Source organism: Ambystoma mexicanum, chromosome 11 (genome assembly GCF_040938575.1).
Source record: "Ambystoma mexicanum isolate Mex_15411 chromosome 11, UKY_AmexF1_1, whole genome shotgun sequence".
NCBI classification, from domain to species: domain Eukaryota; kingdom Metazoa; phylum Chordata; class Amphibia; order Caudata; family Ambystomatidae; genus Ambystoma; species Ambystoma mexicanum.
Genome location: NC_090934.1, coordinates 1,014,385,598 through 1,014,409,723, shown reverse-complemented (window position 1 = coordinate 1,014,409,723; position 24,126 = coordinate 1,014,385,598). Strand labels below are relative to the sequence as shown.

The 24,126-nt window shown below is 47.3% G+C and overlaps 1 protein-coding gene across 4 annotated transcripts in view; it reads left to right on the top strand.

The window, feature by feature from the left end:
* Positions 1 to 24,126, top strand: part of GLCE (glucuronic acid epimerase) — a 467,532-nt gene that overhangs the window by 252,061 nt on the left and 191,345 nt on the right. For 2 of the 4 annotated variants that reach the window (XM_069624232.1, XM_069624230.1), the window contains one exon: positions 15,187 to 15,298. The exons of the other annotated variants lie outside the window; for them this stretch is intronic. The gene's annotated coding sequence lies outside the window, so the exon portion shown is untranslated. The remainder of the gene's footprint in view (positions 1 to 15,186; positions 15,299 to 24,126) is intronic. 4 annotated transcript variants of the gene reach the window in all.

Here is a 24,126-nt window from a genome sequence, read left to right as displayed (position 1 = left end):
CCCACAGCCTTTCAGGTACAAGTCACAACACTTACTGACTGTGCCGCAGAGACTGGCTTGGAATTGAATGTACAGAAAGCCATGTAATAGCAATGAGAGCAAACGCCTGTTTTGAATTAACATGCCAAGATTCACAGACAAAACTGCACAAATGAGATCATATACAGTTTATAGAAAGGAGAAGTGCTGGAAATATGATTGGGTGGTGGTTGTGGGGGCGTGTTGGGGTAGGGGCAGTAATTGGTAGGCTGCAATGGGGTAGTCCCTCTTTTATGTTGTTGGTTGCCCCGGTTTTTCGTTTTGGAAATCTGGTCACCCTAGGATGAATGCCATTACCAGCCTAGGTTTCCAAAGCGGTAACCCGTGCTACTAAAAAAATAGGATTTCTCGTCCTATATTGGGACAAGGCGTCCCGGTTTAGGAATAAAATCCTTTTCCAAGATGGCCACCATGGAAAGGGAAAGCGCCAGTTCCATACAGGGCCCATCTTCCCTTTCCATGGCAGCCACCAAAAGGCAAAAAAAAATTCCTCTAACCATATTGACATAAGCACATTTTTCTTCCCTTTCAAATCTATCCTAATTGCGAATAACTTTACGACAAAGCCAGTCCCAGGTGGACATGACCACTTAAATAATGTTTGTCCCTTCTGGTCCTGGACAGTAGACACATTGTCCGGATCTTGACATTATACCATGAGCCCGACATTCGGGCCACTGCCCATGACTACAGCCTACCCCTCAGGCACTAATAAAACCATGCTTCTCGATCCTTGCCATTGACCCGTATGCAAATTTGCTGTTAGTCCACCCACGTTTTTTTTTTTAAACTGTCAAAATAATACACAAATCAATCGTCGTATAAGCTGTGTACAAAATTCCAACAAACTTTGTAAACTCATTCGAAATTACGTCTCAAATATTTCAACCATGATCACCCCTCACCTCCCCAAACATTATTGCATAAGTTTCACAACTGCAATGCTCACAAAATATTATTGTCCCGAGGGTTTGACCATGTATTTTCGTACATACGTTGATTTATCGCAAACATTTTGACATCAGCTTACCGCATTTGTCCTCTTTGAGAAACGTACGAAATCTGGCAACAGAGAGCGTCCATCTTGTGCTATTGATAACCATTGCTGCATCCGCCTAAGGTAAACTGGCCGGACGTAACTAAATCATATGCCCCGTCCCTGACCCTCACATAACCAACCCTAGTGATAATGAACACCTTTCTCGGTGACGTTCCTCTTCAGTGTAGCCAAATGCGACCATAACCACCTATGTGACGCAGAACCCAAAAATCAACACACAACGACTAACAACATACCACGTCACAATTCAAATTATTAAACCGCACTTTACAAATTGTATACTGTTATTGTTTTCTTTTAAAGTACTTTTATTTCACAATAAACTCTCTGAGAACATCCGACATATTCAATCAAATTGCAAATTTATTTCTTCACTCGTGATCGAAAATGTTAATTGTGAGACGCACACTCTTCTTTTTCTAACACAAAGTGTTCATTTTTTAATGAAGGAACCGCTTGGGTCCCACAGTGAATTCCAGGGCGTCTGCATCAAGTTACGCCTAGACCACCATAAAAGATGTTATGTTACTCCTAATCGCTAGAGCAGCGTAAGGACACATTGGCCCTGGCCGATCATCCCAAAAAACAGTCACAGTAATCCACCCGTTCACGACTACGTGGACCTGACGAAGGAAGAACCCATCAGTTGGCATCTGGAATTCATGGCAATCACAGTAAGGCAGCATGTAGCTATTTGGAAAACATAACAGAATATGCGTATCAATACCCGATCTTTATTACACTTTATTGCAATATATGTATTATTTTCTTAATTCGGCATAGAGTTTAAACTAACGATTAGCACACACATCAACAATCTCAAAATGATATTTTAAAGAAATATTAGCGTTGAACCTGGGTGAATCTAGTTATAGTCGACAAACGCCTACATTCTGTACTTCCACATAAAAAAAACAACCACACAGAAAAGTAGTGCTTCAGTTACATTGCCAAAATTAATTTTCAGAGAATATGTTATAGCTCGTTCCGGTATACAGTCGTCAAAACCAAACGTACATAATATTCGCTGTCTCCATTGTATTTGCGAAAATCTGTCCGTAATGCTCAATCCGCTTGCATGAAAGAATCTTCATGAACTGAATTCACATGTTCCGTACACACTTTTGGAATGCATAACCTTATCAAATGTTCTTTATTACAAACTTCCTCTCACTGACTCTTCAAGAAAAAATCCCTTTCTCTCAGGTCAAAAAACAATTGACCCTTCTACTTTCTGTCCAATGCGTGGAGTGCCTCAGCTCGCAACCAAAAAATCAAAGCGGCTGACCTTCACTCAGAATCTAAATACATTCTCACTTTGGAACAACACGGCTCAACGCACCCATGAGAACTCGTATTGTCATACACGTGCACGGCCGCTGTTTCCATCAAACACTGCAGGTGGCTGCCTCAGATGCCAAACTCTAGGGGGCACCAATCTGACTGCAATAATATTTTACATACATTGTAACAGACACATTTCTCCTTCACCGGTATTTTACGCACAATATATTGAGGAATACTTCCAAAATGGGGTGGCCAACTTTGTCATATCCCTTTGCCGGACAAAAGGTGGTGATGACGTCCGTTTCATTCACCTGACCGAATGAATGCATTGCACCCAAAGCTACTGACCTGACCTGCCTGCAAGCCTGTCACGTCAGCTGCGGTTGCAATGCAATACAATAGGACTCTTATTTACAGAATAGCTGCCACTTGCCAGCCACTGTTCTTCCCATTCGCGGGAAATGTATGTATATGACCCCCTCCCCGCTCGGCCCCAACCCCCAGCATGACTAATTGTGACTCCTAACTTACTTCGTTAGATCACAAATTGTGCTCAAACAGAGCAAGTCGGGACAACCCGCGTCCCCCAGAGACACTCGGCAAACTGCAACACAGGCGCCAATTGCGGGACCATCCTGCAAATTACGGGACAGTTGCTCACCCTACCTCCAAATATATCGCATGACTTTTGTGACAAAAAAACACCACTTTTTTGCTTCTTGCTGCCACATCCCGTCCCATCCTCCTCAGCCCTCACCTCCCCAGACAGTATTTGATAAGTTTAACAAGTTCAATGTTGTGGTTTTTTAGTTTTTGCAGCGATGTCCGCGGACACCAAAACACGGATCAAAGATGGCGGGCGCATCGGAACAATCTGACGCACTTGACGTCCTTCACCATCCAATGAGCAAACGCGTCACATGTCCGCAGACATGACACGCCCGATTACCCAATCGGTGTCCTGCCTGCGGAGCGAACAGGGAAGTGTGTCCGCGGAGCGGACATAGATATCGCACATTTTTTTAGACCTACTTTTTCCATCGTTTTAAAAAAAAAAACGACTGGACGGATTTTCACCAAATTTACAAAAGCACGCTTTTGGGACCAAACCGGTGCTCCTGCCGCAAATTTGGTGAAAATCCATCCAGCAGTTTGATCTGTAGCCGTGCGCAAAGTTTTTCCCTATTCAGTCTATGGGGGGAAAAGAAGTTTTGGGACCCCCCATTATAACTTTACCCCCCCTGGACCAAACCTCACCAAACATTGCAAAAAAATAGAGTGGGCCATATACTTTTTTTGCAAAGTTTGGTGAGGATTCGTCCAGGGGGAGCGGAGTTATAAGCCGCCCAAAAAGTGCTCTTCCTATGGAAACAGCAACTTAACCATAACTACACGGCCACTGAAGACCTGTTGGGTAACTCAAAATACCACATGCATGCAAATAATCTTAAATCACTTAAATTCTCAGTATTTTACAACCTTGTAGAATTAGTACCACTCATCCTGTATTATGTTCCCCACAGTTCAATCACATGGGTTTGCTCTGGTGACCTGGTGGGTACCGCTCCTGCACGTTCAGCCACCAGGTATGCCCTACTGCATCCTCTATGGGGCCAGGTGCTCCTGGTGGTCTGCAGGGAGAGAGTTCAATAAACTTTAAATCCAGCCAGCATGGCTTACCAAAGCTCCTACGGGACGGGGTAATCCGGGAGGTGTTGTGATCTTGTGAGTGTGCTAAACATCTACTGGGACAAATGGATCAATCCTTAATCTCACTAACAATAATTAATAATCCTAAATAATGACCAACTCCCTGGCCTCCTCTACCCATGGTCCCTATGGAGACTGGGTACTTTGGAGGCCGGCTGGTCCAGTTGATGTGCCGAACAGCTACTGAATGCTGAGTTGGGGAAGACGACCTCACCATCACTAGCCCTCCTTCCCTTCTCAGTTACTAACTGCCCTACCGTGGCAGTTGGCCCTACTGGGATCCCTGTGGGCACTAGGTTCTTTTGGTGGCCTAGTGATCTAATGGTTAGTCAAAAACCTAGCCCCCCTGCCTACACACTTTTCCATCAAATTCTTTCTTTTTAGGAAACCCTGCTGGATTTCCAGTGTACAGGGAGTCTGCTGTGTTGGTTCTTGCTCAAAATGAGCCTCCTATGGTCCCAAGCATTAATTCCTTTCTCAATCCAGTGAAGAGTGTTGATCTATGCTCCGGTCATATGCCTGCTCTTTCCCACAGTTCTCTGCATTGCTCTTCCACAAGCCTGTTTGTTCTGCCACTCTGTACACAGCCCTGGTCTCGGTCCTCTCTGGCCCTTTGCAGTCAGGTCTTTAACTCTCCCATGCTCCTACCCTCTGATAGCCTATCTGCCACCATGAAAATCTATGGATGGGCGGGTTGGGGAGGGGAACAATACTGATTCCGCTGTACGCTACCTGAAAGATCTTGGGAACATGCATTGGTCCACATGGTACTCTGCCCAGCACATGTCTTTGTGCCTGTCCATGGCCTCCCTACATCAGATCCTTCGCAAGGGACAGTAATGTGGATGTCATGGCGCCACGCCATTTCGTTCACCCTGCCCAGACTCCTCTTCGTTGGATTTCCATGAAAAATTGAGGTATCTAATACGCATAGCCAGTAGCATAGATCGTCTCTGGCCAGAGGAGCAAGGCTATCCTCTTCCCAATCCTCCAACCTGTACATGTACATTCTGAATGTAGAATGAGAAGATGCTGCTAATGAATTGCATGTGTATTGCTCGGATTGGGCTGGAGCGAAAGTTGTCACTATATTCTACTGGCGCAAGTTATCTGAAATATTAACACAATATCAGCTAACATGGCATCTTCGAAATGTACTCTTTTTTTGAAGCTGTGTAAGTTTGTATTCTTTCATGCGTTTCATAATTCGGCCTCTGCAGTTTGGTTGATTCTGGCTTTTCAGATGGGTGCCACTTAATTGCAAACTGTGCAAAGCATGGGCTTCTGTGTACTGTTGGAAATTGGAGAAATAGCCTTTTTCTAGTGCATAGGATGGGGTGGTTCAAAGTTAAGTGATTGCTATTTATTGTCCTCATCCTTCAACGTATTTATTACAGGTTTGAATCCGAGCAGGGTGGACATCCTTTCATCGATAACAGTAAAGTCTTAACAATTTCACAACATGTTTGAAATCGTTGTATGTGAAAAGAGAATGCATCGTCCTTTTTATACCCAACCCTTTTCTACACAGATATGGTTAGCTGGAGTTTGAAGGAAAGATGGGCCCCTGGGCTATCAATTGGTTAAGTTGATTGGTCCGATATGTCCTGCAGCCCACGTGGTTTGCCTGGGAACAATAACTCCAAGGTTCCCAATGGTATTCAGAATGTGTGAGTATGCGAACCTTGTTTAGTAATGGTGCTGGAGACTGGTTGGAACCATTAGTTTCTTGATTCTCGGTTGTAAATAAATTTGCCACTCTTGGTTCGTGTTCATATGTGTAGGTTTATGGTTTATTTCGTGGCCTGGAGCTTTTGAGCAGTGTCTGTTCTTGATAACAGGCTCATTAGCCAATCTGTATCATTGCTAGGTAGCGTTCCGTCGTTCAGTGATGTATGTTTTGACGAACATACATCACCGAATGGTCAAGAAATTCCTAAAAAGGACTGCTTACTAATTGTCCGCCGCCTTGACAAAGACTCTGGTCGTGTTGGCTTCTTTCTCACATGCACCTAGCTTATCATGCTAGGCCAACTGGGTGTATACTAGAAACAACAATAAACCTTCACAAATGAACACGAACCAAGAGTGGCACATTTATTTACAACCGAGAATCAAGAAACTAATGGATCCAACCAGTCTCCAGCGCCACTACTAAACAAGGTTTGCATACTCACCCTTTTCTACACAGATTACATTTTTCTGGTTAAAATGGCATGTTTAGTGAATTACAGATCGGCTTTATTAAACAGACAAATGCGTCCTCTTGGCAAATTACAGTATAGGAATCCTTGTATGTTGGTGTATGGCAAAAACCTGCATCCTTTGTCTAACATTGCTGTTGCTGCTTCGCCTTCCTTATTAGCCTGCATCTCGCCACCCTAGTGTTTCCTCCCCCACCCCACGCTTCCATGAGCGTCTTCCACTGGCACTGCAAGCGTCTTCTCCTGCCTCCAACTTGCTCCAACACACTCTATACAGCCCCCCCTGCCAGTGTCCGTATCACTACCCGAGTACACCCCTCTTTCCTCTCCCAGGCACTTGTGTATTTCCATCCCCTCTCCTGTCCCCCTCCCCCAACGCAATCCATAAGTGATCACCAGACCAACCAACTTTAATTTATTTCTCAATATTCTGATACCTGGCACTTCTCGGGTACTGTTCACATTCTGAACCTAGCTGCATTGTAGACAGTGTTCACGTTCTGAACCTAGCTGCATTGTAGGCAGTGTTCACGTTCTGAACCTAGCTGCATTGTAGGCACTGTTCACATTCTGAACCTAGCTGCATTGTAGGCACTGTGCACGTTCTGAACCTAGCTGCATTGTAAGCAATGTTCACGTTCTGAACCTAGCGGCATTTTAGTCACTGTTTGTATTCTGAATCTAGTTGTTCACATTCTGACCCTAGCTGCAATTTAGGCACTGTTTATGTTCTGAACCTAGCTGCATTGTAGGTACTGTTCACATTCTGAATCTAGATGTATTTTAGGTGCTGTTTGTATTCTGAATCTAGCTGTTCACATTCTGAATCCAGCTGCATGGTAGGTACTGTTGACATTCTGAATGTAGCTGCATTTTAGGTACTGCCCATATTCCGAATATAGATCAATTTTTAGATTCCGTCCATATTTTGCTGTCCTTTTCTAGGTACAGGTCATATTTGTCTCTAGTTGCCTTTCAGGTTTAGGTTTATTTACTTGATATAGCGCACCAAGGTACCCAAAGGCTTACGGGCGGTTACAGAACAAACAACATAAATACAAGCTAGAAAGGTAAGAACAGAAATAATACATTCAGTATGAGAGATTCAAAATTAATTCAGAAAATTTCAACAAACTCAAAAGGGTATAAAAGGTCCCGTATAAAAGGTCCGTAACTTAAGTGGTGGGTAAGGAAAAACAGAAAAGTGTACCCTAAACGTTCATTAGAGGATTAGATTACAACTCGAGGGCCCTCTGGGTAAATATTTACAACAGCTGAGAAATGCAGGTAGGGTACTGTCCCCAAAACCCACTAAGACACAATCACAGTTAGGTTGAGATCACCAGTCAATCTGGTCCATTCTACGCAGGATTTTTAAATCGGAGAGTCTAACCACACCAGGTCCAGTTCTCTGCCGCAACCAGTCCAAGAACCTTATTGCGCAAACCTTCTTTAGTCTCTTTTCCTTCTTTTTTGCGAATGTTGGTTATAACGAAATTTCTTTGGTCCATGATGTAATCCTGCATATTTATGTCCTTTATTGTTGGCATTTGTGACTTTTTTAGGCGAATGTTCCATATGGGTAGAGACTCGCAATTAGCTTTCATCGTTGTGGGAGGATTGGCCGTTTCTTGGTCAGATTTCTGGTTAGAGGGCACTCGGAGAAGCATTGTATCCTGTGTATGGGGCAATGAGGAGAGCGCTATATCCTGTATTAGGCTCTTGGGGGGGCAAATTGGGAGTTATTTTCTTCCTGCTGTCTAAAATAAGCTTGGAGGAATTAGGTGGCCTCTCGCTACAAACATCAGCTTGTACGACTTGATCTCTAATCTCCTTACCAATACGGACTTGACAAGCATTGTTAACCTTTAATATCTGAGGGGGCTGGAAGACTAAACGGCTCAACTGTTTGTGCCGCAGTATTCACTTTAGGCGGTCGCTTGTCCGCCACCCAGTCATTCAGGGCGTCAGCCAGAAGACCAAGGTCAAAAGGGTCCTTACATAGAAGTAGCTATTTGGCTTTTGACCATTGCGAGGGGTCGATGTGCTCAAATTGAGCTAAAATAGGCCTGGCCCGACTTTGGGGAGTGTGGCCTTTGTTGTTACCAGTGTGATTCATAAATTTTCCCAAGCATGGGGTTTTGACTGGGGTCAAAACTGGCACTATGGTCTCAACAGTGCTAGGTTTTTGTAGGCATTCCGGCGACACAAGTTCTAGGGGGCCAGTTTTAATGGTGGAATTACATGGTTCCTGGCTGGGCGTTTATTTTGAGTAAGCAAGATTTTTATTGTCGGGCATTATAGTGGCAAGAGGTCTATCACGCAATCTTAGTCTCCTGCGAGTACTGAGTGGCAAGACCTCCGAAACACGGTCTCTGTTGGTCAGAGGGGGAAGACGCCACAAAGCCCCTTCAGACTGTTCCTGCAGTCTACTCCGCATGCCATCAATATTGCTCTTCTTATTAGCGGACTTGATGACCCCAAATTACACAGCCGGGGCTGGGCAAGCAAAATCAGCAAAAAATCAGCAAGATATTAAGCAACGGCAGATTAAACAATGCAAAAAGCAATGGGAGCACCAGCCAAACGCTACACCTCTAACGTGGTGCGGAACTATCCAGGAATGATGTCTGAATCCTAGGCGCTTACCGCGAGGCCTGGCAAGGCTGCCAAGACTGCCCAAGGTGGCAAAGAGTCTTCCACTGACCCTCGCCGCCGAGTAACAGTGTGTCGGCTTCTTAGTCCACTGCACTACGGGACTGGTAGAGCCGCCAGGGCCGCTGGAATCAATACAGCAACACGCCAGAGCGAGCGGGGAGCTTAGAGAAAGGGACCCATCAAACGTCACATCTATGGTACTTTTCAAATTTGAATCTAGTGGCTTGCTTTTGGATGCCAACTACACACATAGAACCCATCCACTAGGCCTACTTCATCCATCTAAAGCCCTCTGGCAGCATCTTCCTCCATCACTTGCAATGCACAGATTAAAGGTGCACATTGGTGTTCCAGAAAGCAGAGCCGCCTACCCAGCCCTCTCTACCCTCCCCTCCTCCATCACACCCCCCTCTCCACTCATAACGCCTCCAGCCTGGCTCCCAGCTTCCCTACACAAACCCTCCTCGTGCCCCCTCCACCTCACCCTACCCAGCACTACTCCTCCCTACATCCTCCTCCCCCTTTCCCTAAACGTAGCTCGGCTGCCCCCTAAACGTAGCTCGGCTGCCCTGACTAACACCCCGCAATCAACAGCTGCTCCTACTACAATCACACACACCTTTGGCTCTCATACACCTCCCTAAACGCAAAGACCACATCCACCTCAGGACATCGCTCTCTCTAGCCTCACCTCTGCTCCCAACTAGAGCCCACCGACCCTCTCGCATATACAATCCTTTCCTCCCCTGCAACTCCCAACCTTGTCAAATCTCTTTGCCTCCACTCCAGCGTATCCCATCCCTTACTCACTTCAACCCACCCCTCTCGACGAAACCTTCCTCTCCCTCTCCTGCTTCCCACACTGCCCTTCTCCTCTGTCCCCAGCTCTCCTTTCTCTCCCACCCACCTCCAAACCTATCCAAGCACACCCTGCCAACTCCCCTCAGATAGACTAATCCCCACCCCTCCTCCACCTCCCCCCACGAAGAACTTGTCCTTCACGTTCACTCCTCCACTCCAACTCTAGCCTCCAAAGGAACCCTTTTGCCTACCATTGGCCACCTTCCCTCCCCCAGCATGCACTCCTCTCCCCACCCCGTTTCCCCTCTAGAACTCCAACTAGAAATTCTCATCCTTGCACCCCTGTACACCCACTCTTTTCCTTTACTCCAAGACCGATCCTCCCTTAGGAACCCCTAATGGCTCTCCTGCATACTCCTCAACGGCTAATTTTCAACTATCTCTGAGGAAAACCCTGACCTTCCCTCTTCATCGCTGAAACCTGGCTTTCTGACAACTTGGAACCCGCCGCACACGAGTCCCTCACCCTCCCCCGCCCCCGCGTGGTTTAGAGTTAAAGTTTCGAATACAAAGTTTCGAAATGCAAAAAAAGGATCGAAAAAAAAATCAAATGCATTTTTTTTTTGTTATTTTGGGGGGGGGGTCGCCCCAAACCCGTTTTTTGGGGGAAAAACCACACATTTTTCCTATACCAAAAAATACATTTTAAAAAAAATAAATAAAAGAAAGCATTCGGTCTTTTTTTTTTGTTGTTGATCCTTTTGATTCAAACGTATTGTATTCAACCCTTTTGAATTCGAAATAATGACTGGACAACCCCCCCCCCCCCGCGTTATTCCCTTATCGTACACAATAGATGGTGGAATAGCCATCCTCTACAAACACCTCAGTCTTGCACTTTGAGAAACAAACCTACAAACCTGCAACATTGATTACGAAACCCTACTAGTGAAATTCCAACTCACTCCTTACCCACAGTTTCTTAATCCTTTACAGACCTCCTGGGTACAACAAACATTTTGCAGATTCCCTTAGTGCCTCCCTTTCAGCCGTCATGATACTGTATCTGTCCATTACCATGCTAATTTTTCAACATCTGGTTTGACATCCCCACTAACCCTATGATCTGTCCACTCATTGATAACATGGACGCTCTAACCATGACACAACTGATATCACACCCCAGTAACATAGGACACACCTGTGATGTCGTATTCAGTAGTGCCGACTTAATTTCCACTCTGCCTCCCCATCCTTCTACGATCCCTCCTATCCCTCACCCTCCATGAAGGACCCCGCTCTAGCAACCTTTTCGACAAATGGCTCTCTAATGCCCTCATCCCTCTGACCCCTACAAGATACACCTCCCAGAGACCAGGCCCTAATCTCAAGTGGTACTCTCCCTCCCTTAAAACCCCAAAGCATTGCCTAGACTGCACATGGAATGCAAACCCCACACCCCAAAACAGTGCCACTTACTTATGCCCGGCAGATCAGGGCCTACAGGATCGAAATTAGGAAAGCCAATAGATCAGTGGTCTTCAAACTTTTTGGGCTGGGGCCCCCCTGAGCAAAATTTGGGCAGGTCGGGACCCCCCAGAAATGCCAAATGGACAGGATGTATTGCGCACCGTCACCTGCTGCCATCAGTCGCTGGGCTCCCTCATCCCACTTCTACTCAGTCCCTGGTCTCTCCCCACCCCATCACACACCCTGAGTTCTCCCCACTCTGCTCCCACCACTATCCCATGGTTCCCGCCCATTGTGCTCCCACCATAGTCCCTGGGTTCCCCCCATCCCGTTCCCAACACAGTCTAGGGGCCAGTGGCGGCTGGTGATTTTTTTAAGTGGAGGGCATAACTATTTCCCCCAAATCGCGACCGAGCATAGTGAGGGAGCCCGAACCAATAAAGGGGGATTCGGGGGGCAGGGGGGAGGGTTTCTCCCTGTGAATTCTTTTTAAATAATGGGTTAAACTGTTGCATTGTAGAGCATTCTTTTAACAAAAAAATGGGTAAATAGCCAAACAGTTTGCAGTTGGTGCTGGGGGGCACAGGGGACAGGCATGACATTTTTTACTGGACATCTATGATAGATGTCCAGTAAAAAGATACCATCCCTGTCCCCTGGGCCTAACACAATCAACATGATTATGTGTGTATGAAAGGCGCTGCACAGTCATACAGCAATCACTCCATCATTCACACAAGCATCCATCACCATACACTCACTCATAACCTAAGCATACACGCATCCATACACGTTTAAATAAAAAAAATGAACATAAACGTACCTTCTGCATTGGCCTGCGTGTGGGTGCTAAAACGCCCTGCTCCAGGCTGCTCTGTTTGTATGTGCGAGGAGGCATGCAGTGCCCCAGCCAGCATTTCCAATGAGCTATGCAATGCTGGTGAAGCAAAGCGCCCCAGCGCTTGCATGGCTCAGTGAGCATGTGGGGCTGGGGAACTAAACTGATCTGTCAAAGGGAAACATTGTTTCACTGTGACAATTCAGCCAGCCCAGGAGCACTCCATCAGCTGGAAAAAGAAACTGAGGGAGTGCTCACTGTTTCACTGGGCTGGCTCCTTATCTCCTCCATAATGGGTGAGGGGCCACTGGGTGGGCGCCCCCTCGCCATTATGGCAGGGACGTCATTTGGGGGTCGCCAGAGGTCGCAAGAGCGACCGCTGCCGATTGGCCAGCGACCTCTGTCACTCTCTTGCGACCTCTGGCATTTCCTCCAATCAGAGGAGGAGGGGGCGTGGCCACCACTCAAGCGGTGCAGCGTGCTGGTGGTCCTCCATTTTGTGAGCACTGCAGCGAAGCCAGCGTGCAGCAGCAGCTTCGTGGTTTCTCTTGGTGCCAGAAAGTCCAGGCCAACTAACTTCTTCCAAGCTAACACACAGCGGTGAGTCAGTCTGTGTTGTGTGTGTGACTGAGGTCGGGGGCGAGCGGGTGTGTGTGAGCTGCTGGGTGGATTAATGTTGCTGGCGTGTGCCGCCGTAGGCCCCAGGCCAGTGCCTTAAGTGGCACTACAAATCGAGCCGGGGCCCATCGAGGGAGCGTGGCCCAACAACGTGGTCTTGATGGGCCGTTAGGCCACGCCCCCTTGACGAGCCCCGGCTCAATGGGCTACTGGCACCCCTGCCAGGCAGCCTTTTGTAGAGATTAGCACCCTCTCCCCTATGGGGGAGAGGGTGCTGATCTCTGCATTTATTTTGTATAGGCTTGCCTGGCAGGGGACAGCGCCTCGCCTATTCAGCCTTAATGGTGGTGCTGCCCCTCGCCAGCTGGGGAGGGGCAGCGTCACCATTAAGGCTGAAAGGGTGAGGCCACTGGAAGCAGAGGCCTTTTTCCTAAAGACTGAAACTCCCGCGAATCCGCGGGAGCTTCAGTATTTAGGAAGCAAGGCCTCTGCTTCCAGCGGCCTCACCCTTTCAGCCTTAATGGTGGCGCCGGCCCACGTGCATCCCTTGATTAAAGGGATGCCTCGCAGGTGCGGCGCCACCATTATAGCTGAAAGGCATTTTTTTCTGAAGCCTGAAGCTCTCGCACACGAGCGAGAGTTTCAGGCTGTAGAAAAAAATGCCTTTTCGTGTAGTGGCCGGGGCTGCCCGGGGAGATTAGTGGGCCCCGGCAGGGCCCCGCCTCAAAACGAAATTTCGGAACCTGCCGGGGCCCAGCCCCGGCAGGCCCCGGCCCACTTAAAGCCCTGCCCCAGGCTGAGGTCAGATGTGTGCTCTTGTGGCATTCCCCTGCGGCCGCCAGGACCAGGTGGAGCCTAGGTTGCGTGTGTGCTGTGCTAGCCCACTACCCGCCTGCGGCCGCAGGCGGATAGCTTGGCACCTCAGGCGACAACAGCTACACGTGTTGCTTAATACCCAGAGGTTTCTAAGCATGGACCTGGGGATCGAACCTGTTTTGCTCCCACGTCGTCTTGCTTCCAGTTGCCCCTGAGCTAGGAATCTGCCCCACGGACTGTCGAGTTGCTAAGGTTTAGCCACCCCAGTTTCTCCCCCTTAGAGTCCCTAGAATATAGACAGTGGCCCCGATTTATAAAGTATCATGTGTGTCCCGGCCTTGCAATATTCTAAAATGTCATTGGCAAGGAATGTCAACATATGATATATTATGGCATTTATAACGCGCCTATACACAAAGTAAAACACAGTACCATTGGAGAATGATGAAGCTTCTCTCTGCCTCTTTCCATAGAATTGGGGGTTTTGTGAATTTACCTCATTGGCGAAGGAGCATGGATTCAATACAGCAACTAAGTGCGCTGCACACATCTGTAATACCTCAAATACTTACACACAATTGGAGCTAAAAGCCTAAAATCTGATTCCTCAAGCAGAATGTAATCAGGGTCCCAACACACTCCACTGGCAGGGTGCCTGTGGCCAAGGGCAGGGAGCTCTGCTTTCGGGGTGGGGGTGTGCATGCATGCAAATGTCTGCTTGCTCTAGTCTGTGTGTGCGTTTGTGGGATGTGGGGGGCCTGTATCTGGAGTGCTGCAGGGCTTGGTTGGCCCAAATCAGGGGGCTTTATCTGGAGTGTTGCGGGCTACGCTCTCGGCCCCCTAGCTGTGTGGTCTGTGCGCTCCCTGGTATCTGGAAGGGACCCCTGTGCCTGGGGTGCTTCTCTGGCCCCTGGGTCCGTGCTGTGGAGGTGTGTCTGGAGTGCAGGGTGTACTGTCTCTCTGTGGCCTCCCTTCTCTCACGCCTCCTTGACTGGGCAAGTGTGGTGGGAGTCGTGGAACCCTGCCGGTCCCTCACACAAAGGGGACATGTAGACTTTTCAACAGAGTCACTTCGCAGCACAATCGCTCCTTACCTGAGACAACTGTCCTTCCTGCATCTTCATTGAAATGCCTCCTATGCAGCAGAGATCATATTGAGTTGCTCAGTGCTCGCTGGAATCCAGCTCTGTGCATTCAAAATATCATCATCATAAAAATAATGGGCCAATGAATATCTGCCACAATAATCAGTTCTGCCTCTGGGTAAATAGTGAGGGGTTACGCTGCACGCCCCAGTTTCCCAGTGTATGACCTCACATGGTGATGGGACGTCACCATCCACCTCTTCCCAGCCACATTAGGGTCACTGGGTGTAGGGTATTCAGTTTCAGGAGTATAATTCGATAATATCACGTCACCCCAAGTGCTCATGTGAGTGAGGGGAGGCTAGATGTGCCGGGATGAGAGGTACCACAGGCTCCAGGGATGCCGGGAAACGGAGGGTGGAATAGGCTGCTGGGTGGCCGGATTGCAAGGTCAGAAGCAGGGCACTGCAGTTAATGGTAGTCTGGAAAGCACACCCCTCAGTGCGTTCAGTCAGTATCTTGTCTCTATGACAAATGATATTCTGGTGTGCTGTTGTACAAATGATTCTTCCATTCTGATAATTTGTTTTTTATTTTCAGACCTGCATCTTCATGTGGAGTTCCTTCCTTTCTGTGTCAGAATCTTCACCTTACATGCCACTGAAACAGCAGCCTCGGACACATCTGTCAAGCCACTGTTCTGCTCAATCTGGTAAGAAACTACATTTTAAGTCTTATGATCAGAGTGAAGGGTTGGGCATTATCCCAAAATCTATACAATAGTACTAATTGTTGGAATGTGTACCATTATGGAGAGGTGAGGGGTGTGGAGGACAATGAACATGTAGGAACAGAAACCTAGGCATATAAAGAGTGTTGGTGAGTGTGGGAGTAATGCAAAATGCAGCCAGGATTTTTTCCCCGTAAAATATGGGGACATGACTTATGAGGCTTTTGGTACTGAAGGTGGCATCGCTCAGTAATGCACTGTACACCTTGAACACATTTTGAACTAATCTTTTGGCAGCCAAAATAACACAAGAAGAAGAATTATTAAAAACTGTGGATGCCATACATGTTTTCTGGTGAAATATTCTCCCTCTCGCCTTTTATCCTGGCTTTCCCCTATCCCCATACCCGCCTATCCGTCCCTGTCCCCCCAGAATGTGATTTCGCTCTGTAGTCCTGTTGAACTAACAGGGCAGATCCAGATTATGAGGGGATTTGGGTTCATACACTTCGCGTGGCAACATGGACCTTGACACTGCTACATATGATGATCCATTCTTGTATGAAATGTCACAAAACACTGATATCGTAACCATATATTTCTTAGTGTACTGAGGGGATAATGCTTTATGAGGCCACTTCCTGTGATGTCATGTGGAGGGCGTGGTCAAATGACATCACTTCCTGTGATGTCGAGTGGGGTGTGGTCAAATGACATCACTTCATGTGATGTCACTCTTATGGGCGTGGCACTGTGATGTCACTTCCGCTACCCCTGGCGTTTTGGTGAAATGACGTCCCTGCATTATGGATGAGCCGCCAGTCTCGGACTGGCCTTGTAGGGCAATGCCTGTACCAAAAATGTAAAATGCTAGTGTGGGCCTGTCAAAATGGGCCACCATTTTGGCCAATGTGGACCAGTTTGATGAGTTACTTAACTATTCGGTTAGTAATTTTGACCATTGTTGCTGAATATATCACAATTTACTTACATTTTAACACAAAGCACCCCCTTGGGTACTATTGAAACAGTGGACCTCATTACAATCCTGGCAGTAGCTGTGCCGGTAAAACCGGCACGACTGCCCTCGGAGTTGCATCCGGGTCTGGCACCTGCGAATGGGCAATTACCGGGTCATGCCGAATTAGGCGGACCTGATAATGGCCCTTTCACGGGTGCCAGTACTGGTAGATCGCCATTCCCATTTGAGCCCCATAGGGCTCAATGGGAATGGGGAGCTTGGATGCACCGGCACCGTTAATAACGGTGCCGGTGCATCCGACGAGCTGTGCTCGCGGGTGCCGCACGGCCTGCCAGGTCAGACCTGGCAGGCTGTCGGGCACCCGCGAGCACAACTCGTACTATGGCGCTACGGTAGCACAACAGTGCCGATAGCTTACCGGCACCGTTGTTACCGTATAGTTGTCATGAGGCCCAGTCTGTGACTAAAGGAATGAATATCCATTTACAACTGCGGGCCACTTTTTCATTGCTGCATGAGAGTTTCATGCTTCAGCCCGACCATGTGAGCCACCCCTGCCCATTTCTTCCAATCTTAAAAACAAAATAAAACCACAAACGTTTTTTTTATATTTCATGCTGAGCTCTCAGGGTCCCCCAGGGATGCACCCACAGACCCCTGGGGGGTCGCGCCCCACAGTTTGAATACCGCTGCAATAGATCCTCCTATGGAAACCGAATAGCCAACTCACGTAACCCCAGCTGGGAACTCCACAGGATCATTGCAGAGTTCAAACCTCCAAGCTATTCCTCCCCCATTCTCCCCACTCCCAATCCCTCTCCGATGCCATGTCTGCCCACTTTTACAATATCGCTATTGAAAGACACTGCACTAATCATTCACCCACACTGTCCTCCTCTCCACCTTCTCCTGTCCCCTCCTCCTTCAGACCCGGTCCTCTCCTTCACTGCCATTTCCCACCCTGAATTCCTGAAACTACTATCCCTAAGCCACCCCTCAGGTTCCCCTGGGGACCCCTGTCACCCCGCTCTCCTAAATGTCATACCCTCAGCCTGCACTGGCAGAGTGAGTCGCAAGATCCTCACTTTCCTGATGCATTCAAAACCTCTCACGTAGCCCATCCCCTCCCCTTCCATCCAACTACCACCCTATCTCGGACACCAGCTTCATTGCAAAACTCCTAGACGGCTCAGCCTACACGCAGCTTTGCCTCTACACAGAATCTAATCCCCTACTCGACCTTGCCCAGTCGGCATTCAAACCACTCGGAGGAATGGAATCCTCCCTTGTTGCCATCTGGGATGACTTGAAAAGAACAGGTTGTGCTTGACCTCTCCGCTGCCTTTGAGACTATTGACCACTCCATCCTCCTGGACAGACTCCACTCACTAGGCATCAGGGACTCCACTCTAAGATGGATCTCCTCCTTTCCCTCCAGCTGCTCACAAATCATGCCCCCCGTCTCTTCCCCCCACCCCAACCTGTCTCCAAAGGGGTCCCACAGGAGGCCTCCCTATCCCCCTCCTCTTTGAGCTCTACCTAAGCCCCCTCCCAGTACTCATCCGCTCTCCTTACCTATCCTGCTACAACTACGCCGATGTCCCTCTGATCATTTTCAAGATTCCAAAGTCACCGGCCTACCCAACACCCAGAGAATACATCACTTTTGCCTTAGAGTGCCACTATCTTCCTGTCACCCTATTGGTGACCTTCAAAGCCATGTGTATTACACACCATGCTCTCCACAAGACAGGCCCAGAATTCCTCCAACACAAGCTTACACGCTACCAACCCATCAGAAACCTTCGATCTAGCTCTGCAGTCCTCCTTGTGATTTAACCCACCCCACCTCCTTCTCCGTCCAAGCTCCCACCCTCTGGAACTCCCTATGAACATCCGCCGTGATGAGAATTACCTCTCCTTCAGAAAGGCCCTGAAAACCTTGTTATTCCCTCCAGCAACTTAAAGAACCATTTCCCTTCTCTCACTTACCTCATGACACCTAGGACTGGACACAGTTTGTGCCTCCCCTGTATACTATACAAAGCAAGGTAAAGTACAATTTGGGAGCAGCCGGGTCGATCTGATCACTCAGATGCATCAAAGGCAAAGTTCCAACTGAACCCCAAGGTACGTATTCCTGCACCGCTTCGGTGGACTTCAACCGTAGGCGAAGCCACCCACCTGCATGCACTCTCATCCATACACCAGACTAAAAAACATCTCTGACATCAGAATGCAGCTACGATCTACAACAAAGAATTCAGTCTAGCTGGAAACAGTCTCTTGCACTCATCTGACCTCCTCTCCGCTCTCATCCACATGCCTGACCATCATGGTTAGCTTACCGCAACTAGGCCAGCCCACCCAAATCCCTTTCTTGGCCAAATATACACACACTCATTCTAATTCTTTTGACGACCTTTCCCATCTCTTGGACTTCAGTCCTCTGGTGTTCCCCTGAACCCCCCACCACCCCTACAAGCACATTGAGGCCATTCTAATGGGATAAAGACACTATATAAATGACAAACTACTACTACTACTACTGTTGCTACTACTACTAAAACTAAAGGTGGAATGGGAGGAAATGGATCCTACTGGCTGAACTGGGGATTGTGAAACCAGTACATCTGGGCACAAATCATGGCTTCTCCACTTGATCAAATTTTGCAGCAAACCAAATTACCTTAAAGTAAGTCTCATAGCAGTTACTTAGTTTGATTTGCACTCTTAAAAACACTAACAATCTGAATCATTTACCCCAGTAATTCACCATCGTTACACCCAAGAACACACAAACTATGCCTTCCACAAAACACAATCAGCCCCACATCCACACCCTGGGTCATTTTTGTCATTCTTGCCTATGGTACTAGTTTTTCTTTATTTATATACAGGGAGGAACAATGCTCTTTTGGTCACAAAAGAACATAAAAAAATAAATCAGATGTGACAGGAAGTGGGGAGCTTCTTACAATGGGGCAAGTTCAAGTGACTTTCTGACCAGTTTGTGGAGGGTGAGGAAACAGTCACTGGGGACAATACATGGTTGTCCCTAATCTAGGTCTATTTACCCAACATACGACCTTTTTAACTGCAGGTAGGCAGTATGGCCAGCTCTTAAAGATGTGACCATGATGGAAGAAGTGCTAGAGTGGAGGCAGAAAAAGTGAGGGACCGAGGCAGGGTCGAGGCGAGGAAAAAAAATAATTGAGGGCAGATCAGAGGTAGTTTGAGGGTAACTGAGATGAGGAGGTAGGGTTTGTTTGGTTTTGAACAAATCAGTGTGGACTGTCATATTTCTGAGGGAAGTAAATTCCATCCAAGTTGAACAAGAAGAACGATAGACAGTGGAAGTGAGAGAAAGCCTAGGGATGGTGAGGTGCCACAAGTGTAATCGAGGCAGAGCGTAGATCATGAGAAGGCTTGTAGAGTTGGATAGAGAAGACTGGATACAGTGGTGCCTTACAGTGGATACATTTGTGAACTGTGAGAAGAAATTTAAATCTGGCCAAGTTTTGTATCATCCACCCAACCTGGTTACTGTGTGAGGAAGTATGTGTGAAGGAGTTCAAAGAGAATCCTGATAGTGAAGTTAATAATTTTGTCAAGAGGACAGAAATCCTTGTTAGGGAGACCAAAGATGATGCTGGCACAGTAGTCCAGTTTAGAGAAGACTAGAGTGGTTAAGAGATGTTTGGCGGTGTTAAAGGAAGGAGGTGCCTGATTTTCCTAATATTTAGGAGGTTGAGCGAGCCGACATTGCAGTTTTGGAGATGGAAGTAAAGGTGTGAGAAGGGTCATAGATGACGCTGAAGTTTCTAACTGAAGAAAGAAGAGTAGGGGGAAGAGAGTTGGGTGGGAACTGGATAGACGGGGGAAGAGATTAGAGAATATTTGGCAGGGAAGAACAACACCTCCATTAGAGAGAGGGAAGCCACCCAATGTTTATTGGCAGAGAGATGGTTGGAAAGTTTGATAGAACGATCAGACGCGAGTTCAGGAAAAGAGAAGATTTCGGTGTCATCCGTAAAGTTAGTACGAGAACCCAAAGGAGGAGATTAGTATGCCAAGAGCAGAGATGTAGAGTGTAAAGAGGAGAGGACCCAAGATGGAGCCTTGTGGAACACCAACAGGTAGACGAGCGAGTTTAGCAGTGTTGTTCCAGGAGACAGAGAATTGGCGAGGTGCCAGCTAGAATTCAATCCAGGCAAGGGTTTGATGGCGTATTACAAGGAGAACAAGTATTGGGGAGATCCGATTGATCAACATTGTCAAAGGCAGAGGACAGGTCAAGGAGAATTACAATAGATAATAGGTTAGAGTGCATAGCAGAGGTGATGAAGTTAGAGACCTTTAATGAGGGCAGTTTCCATGGACTGAGGAGCAGAAAACCTACTTGTAGGGGGTCTTGAAGGTTGTGGACGTCACGGTTGAACATATCCCAGTCAGGCACTTTCTAGTAGTGCGGAAAGAGAGACACAGGGCGAAAGTTGATTGGTTTGGGTATGCCCCTTATTTTTTGTAGGCAAGGGATAACCATGGCAGTTTTTAAACTCTAGGGACAGTGGGCGGAGCTGTAGGACAGGTTGACGAGTTAAGCGAGGTGAGAGGCCACTAAAGGGGCAATAGACTTGGCTAGCTAAGGAGCAAGAGGGTCTGATGCGGCTCAAGAGTGGTTCACCATCACTAGAGATGGGACTTCTTCAGTATTAATATGAGTTAAGTGGGAGATGGAGGCAGGGGATGGTGGTAGAGTAGGCTGAGTGTAGAATGTAGAAGGAAAGAGTGTGAGGAAGGTCTGGAGAGTGTCTCTTTGGAAATGTTTGCAACAGAGTATTCAACTAGGAGTAAGTTTAGGGTAGGGTCGGTTTAGGATGCCCTGTAGCTGGCGGGTGTGTTGGAGTGCATTGGGAGGGTGAGGTAAAATTCAATTTTCGCTCCATCAAGAGAGGGCTTGAGAGAATGCAAGTCCTCATTAAATATGCCTCTGCTGATGGGATATTTTAACGAGTGCACAAGAATGGGTCGGAGACAATTTGACTAGATATGGTGTCTGATGGCAGAACCTGGGCCTGTCGGCCTGTACCTTTCATATGATTATGCCTTGCCCTTCAGACTTTGCTGGTACTTGTGCAATTGAGTCTGTACTTGGCCTATTATGACAGTGCCTGGATATGAGTCTGTAAGTTCCATAAGGTGACCGCACTGGGTATATGTGGCTCGAGATTGCCTGAGATGGCAACACCTAGGTATGTGCTGCACTTGGCATTATATGGAAGAGTCTGGGCATGTGGGGCTCTGCAGGAATATGAAGATGGTTCCCTTGGTCAGTGATGTCTCTGTATTAATTTCGATGCTGCCTTGATATATCATGGATGCAGTCATGATCTTCCAAGGGCTCATTAAGCAAAGTTGGAAACGAATACTTTGTCCACTTTAAAACACCAAAGAGTACTAATCTTACACGCATTGAAATCCTGTGATGTTTTCTGGGCCCGCAGTTCTATCCTGTGAGCTTACTGGAGTCAAATGGTCCTGTAATGACCCTTCCAGTGAAGTCGTCCGGTGTGTAATGACATTTCTGCTACCCCTGACATTTTGGGGAATCGACTTGCCTGCTGTCATTTTCCATTCTTCAGCTTTTACCTCGTTAGATTACGTATGTCTCTTCTCTGATTGCAGAATGTTGCTGGGTGTTATTAATACAATATGAAAACAATGTACCAGTGTGCACTGGAAAACATCCATCCACATAGACCTCTGCTCTACAGAAAACAATGTACCAGTGTGCACTGGAGCACCCATCCACGACCTCCGCTCTACAGAAAACAATGTACACAGAAAACAATGTATCAGTGTGCACTGGAGCACATCCATCCACATAGACCTCTGCTCTACAGAAAACAATGTACCAGTGTGCACTGGAGCACCCATCCACGACCTCCGCTCTACAGAAAACAATGTACACAGAAAACAATGTACCAGTGTGCACTGGAGCATCCATCCACATAGACCTCCATCCACACAGACCTCTGCACTACAGAAAAGCAACGGGAGCCTCTTCTGCAGAATTGCCTTACTGCTAAAAGCTCTGCAGTAATTCTGATATTCCCATGTCATGTTCAAACAGGAGATTTTCAAAGTGCATCTGTTGAAAGGGGTTGAACACATTTCCATATTTACAAATGTTACGACATTATGTATAGCTCCAAATTACTTGCATGTTATGTTAATGTTAAAGGCATTTATATAGCACACCGTCGCCAACGGAATAGGTCCCCAGGCGCTCAGGCGGATCTGTAACAAATGGGGTTGGGGGGGCGTTAGGTTAGTCGGGTGAAGTGGGAGAAGGAGAGTGATCTGCTGTTGGCGGATTCAGTTTGGTTTTCACCGTGCGCTGAGCTTTGGTGTAGATGTTGGATCGGAGCGAGACCTTGTGTGCTGTTGATGCAGATTATGTGTTTGGTGTTGTTGCAGTGTGGTGAAGTCGGTGCGGTTTTCTAGGCGAGAGATGGTAGTGTGATTTCCTGGCTACGTTTGGTAAACAGAGGATTGAGGATGGATTAGTATGTTGTGTGCCCTGGTTATTAGTATTCCAGTTTAGGTTGTGTACCTGTGGGTATTCTTAGTAGCTGGTTATGATTCTTCGTCATCTATTCGTTAGGTTAAGGTGTCATGATGTGTCGCAGTGTTCCTGGGTGTGTCATTTGGATCTTAGGGTAGAGGTTGGCTATGGCTAGTCTTTCTCCTTCTGGTGTTGGTGTTGTGGTCTGGCCAGCTCCTATATTGCTGCTGTCTCTCTTGATGACAGTCTGCTGGGTTTGGGTCCGACTTTCAGGATGATGTTGATAGTCGTCTATGGTCTTACATCATGGTTTAGTCGTGTGTATGGTCATTCGTGTCGTCCTTTTATGGCTAGCTCTAAGTTTGTGATGTGATATGTCATAGATTGTCTACATTGGCCTCTGTATGTAGTTGGTCGGCTGTTTGGGTCCAGGGTTGGTGTGTTACACTCACCAATGTTTCTGGTGAGTGTGTGCCTATGTGAGCGTTCATACGATTATTCCGTGAAGATCCAAGATTTGAGCAGTTTCCTGAATAGTGTATGGTCTTTGATGGGCTGTTCCAAATTTTTGGTGAGAGAAGGACGATCCTCCTAGTTTTCTTTTGTTGTAAGGTTTTGGTTCCAGACGGATGTTGTTGCTTGATCTGAGAGTTCTCGTTGGTTGATGTAGCTGTAATTTGTCTCTCAGAAATTCTGCGCCTTGGTTCTGGATTGCTCTGTGCGTGATGCACATTGATTTGAATTTGATTCGTTTTTTTATTGGTAGCCAGTGTGGTGCTTTTAGCGCTGGAGTGATGTGCTCTCTTCAGGGTATTTTGAGGAGCAGTATGGAGGCCGCATTTTGTGTGCGTTGTAACTTTTTTAGGAGTCGTTCTGGCATACACAGGTATGGGCTGTTGCCGTAATCAATTCTGGATATGACGAGAGCGATAATGGTTAGTGTTTTGTTACCAAATGATAGGAACGGTAGGATCCTTTTTGCTGCACGCAGTAAGAAGCATTTCTTGAGTATAGCGTTCACTTGTGGCTCTAGGGTGAGTTTGTTTTCCATCAGGACTCCTAGGTTTTTTACGGTCGTTGATGGGGATGGGAATGGGGTTGTGCCGAGTTCCCTTGGCCAGGGGATGTATTGGTTGTCTTCTCCATTTTTTGTGGTGATCATTATTTCTGTTTTGCCTGGGTTGAGTTTGAGGTAGTTGGAATTCATCCAGTTGAATATATCACGAAGGCAGTTTTCAACTGTTGTGTTTTCTTCTC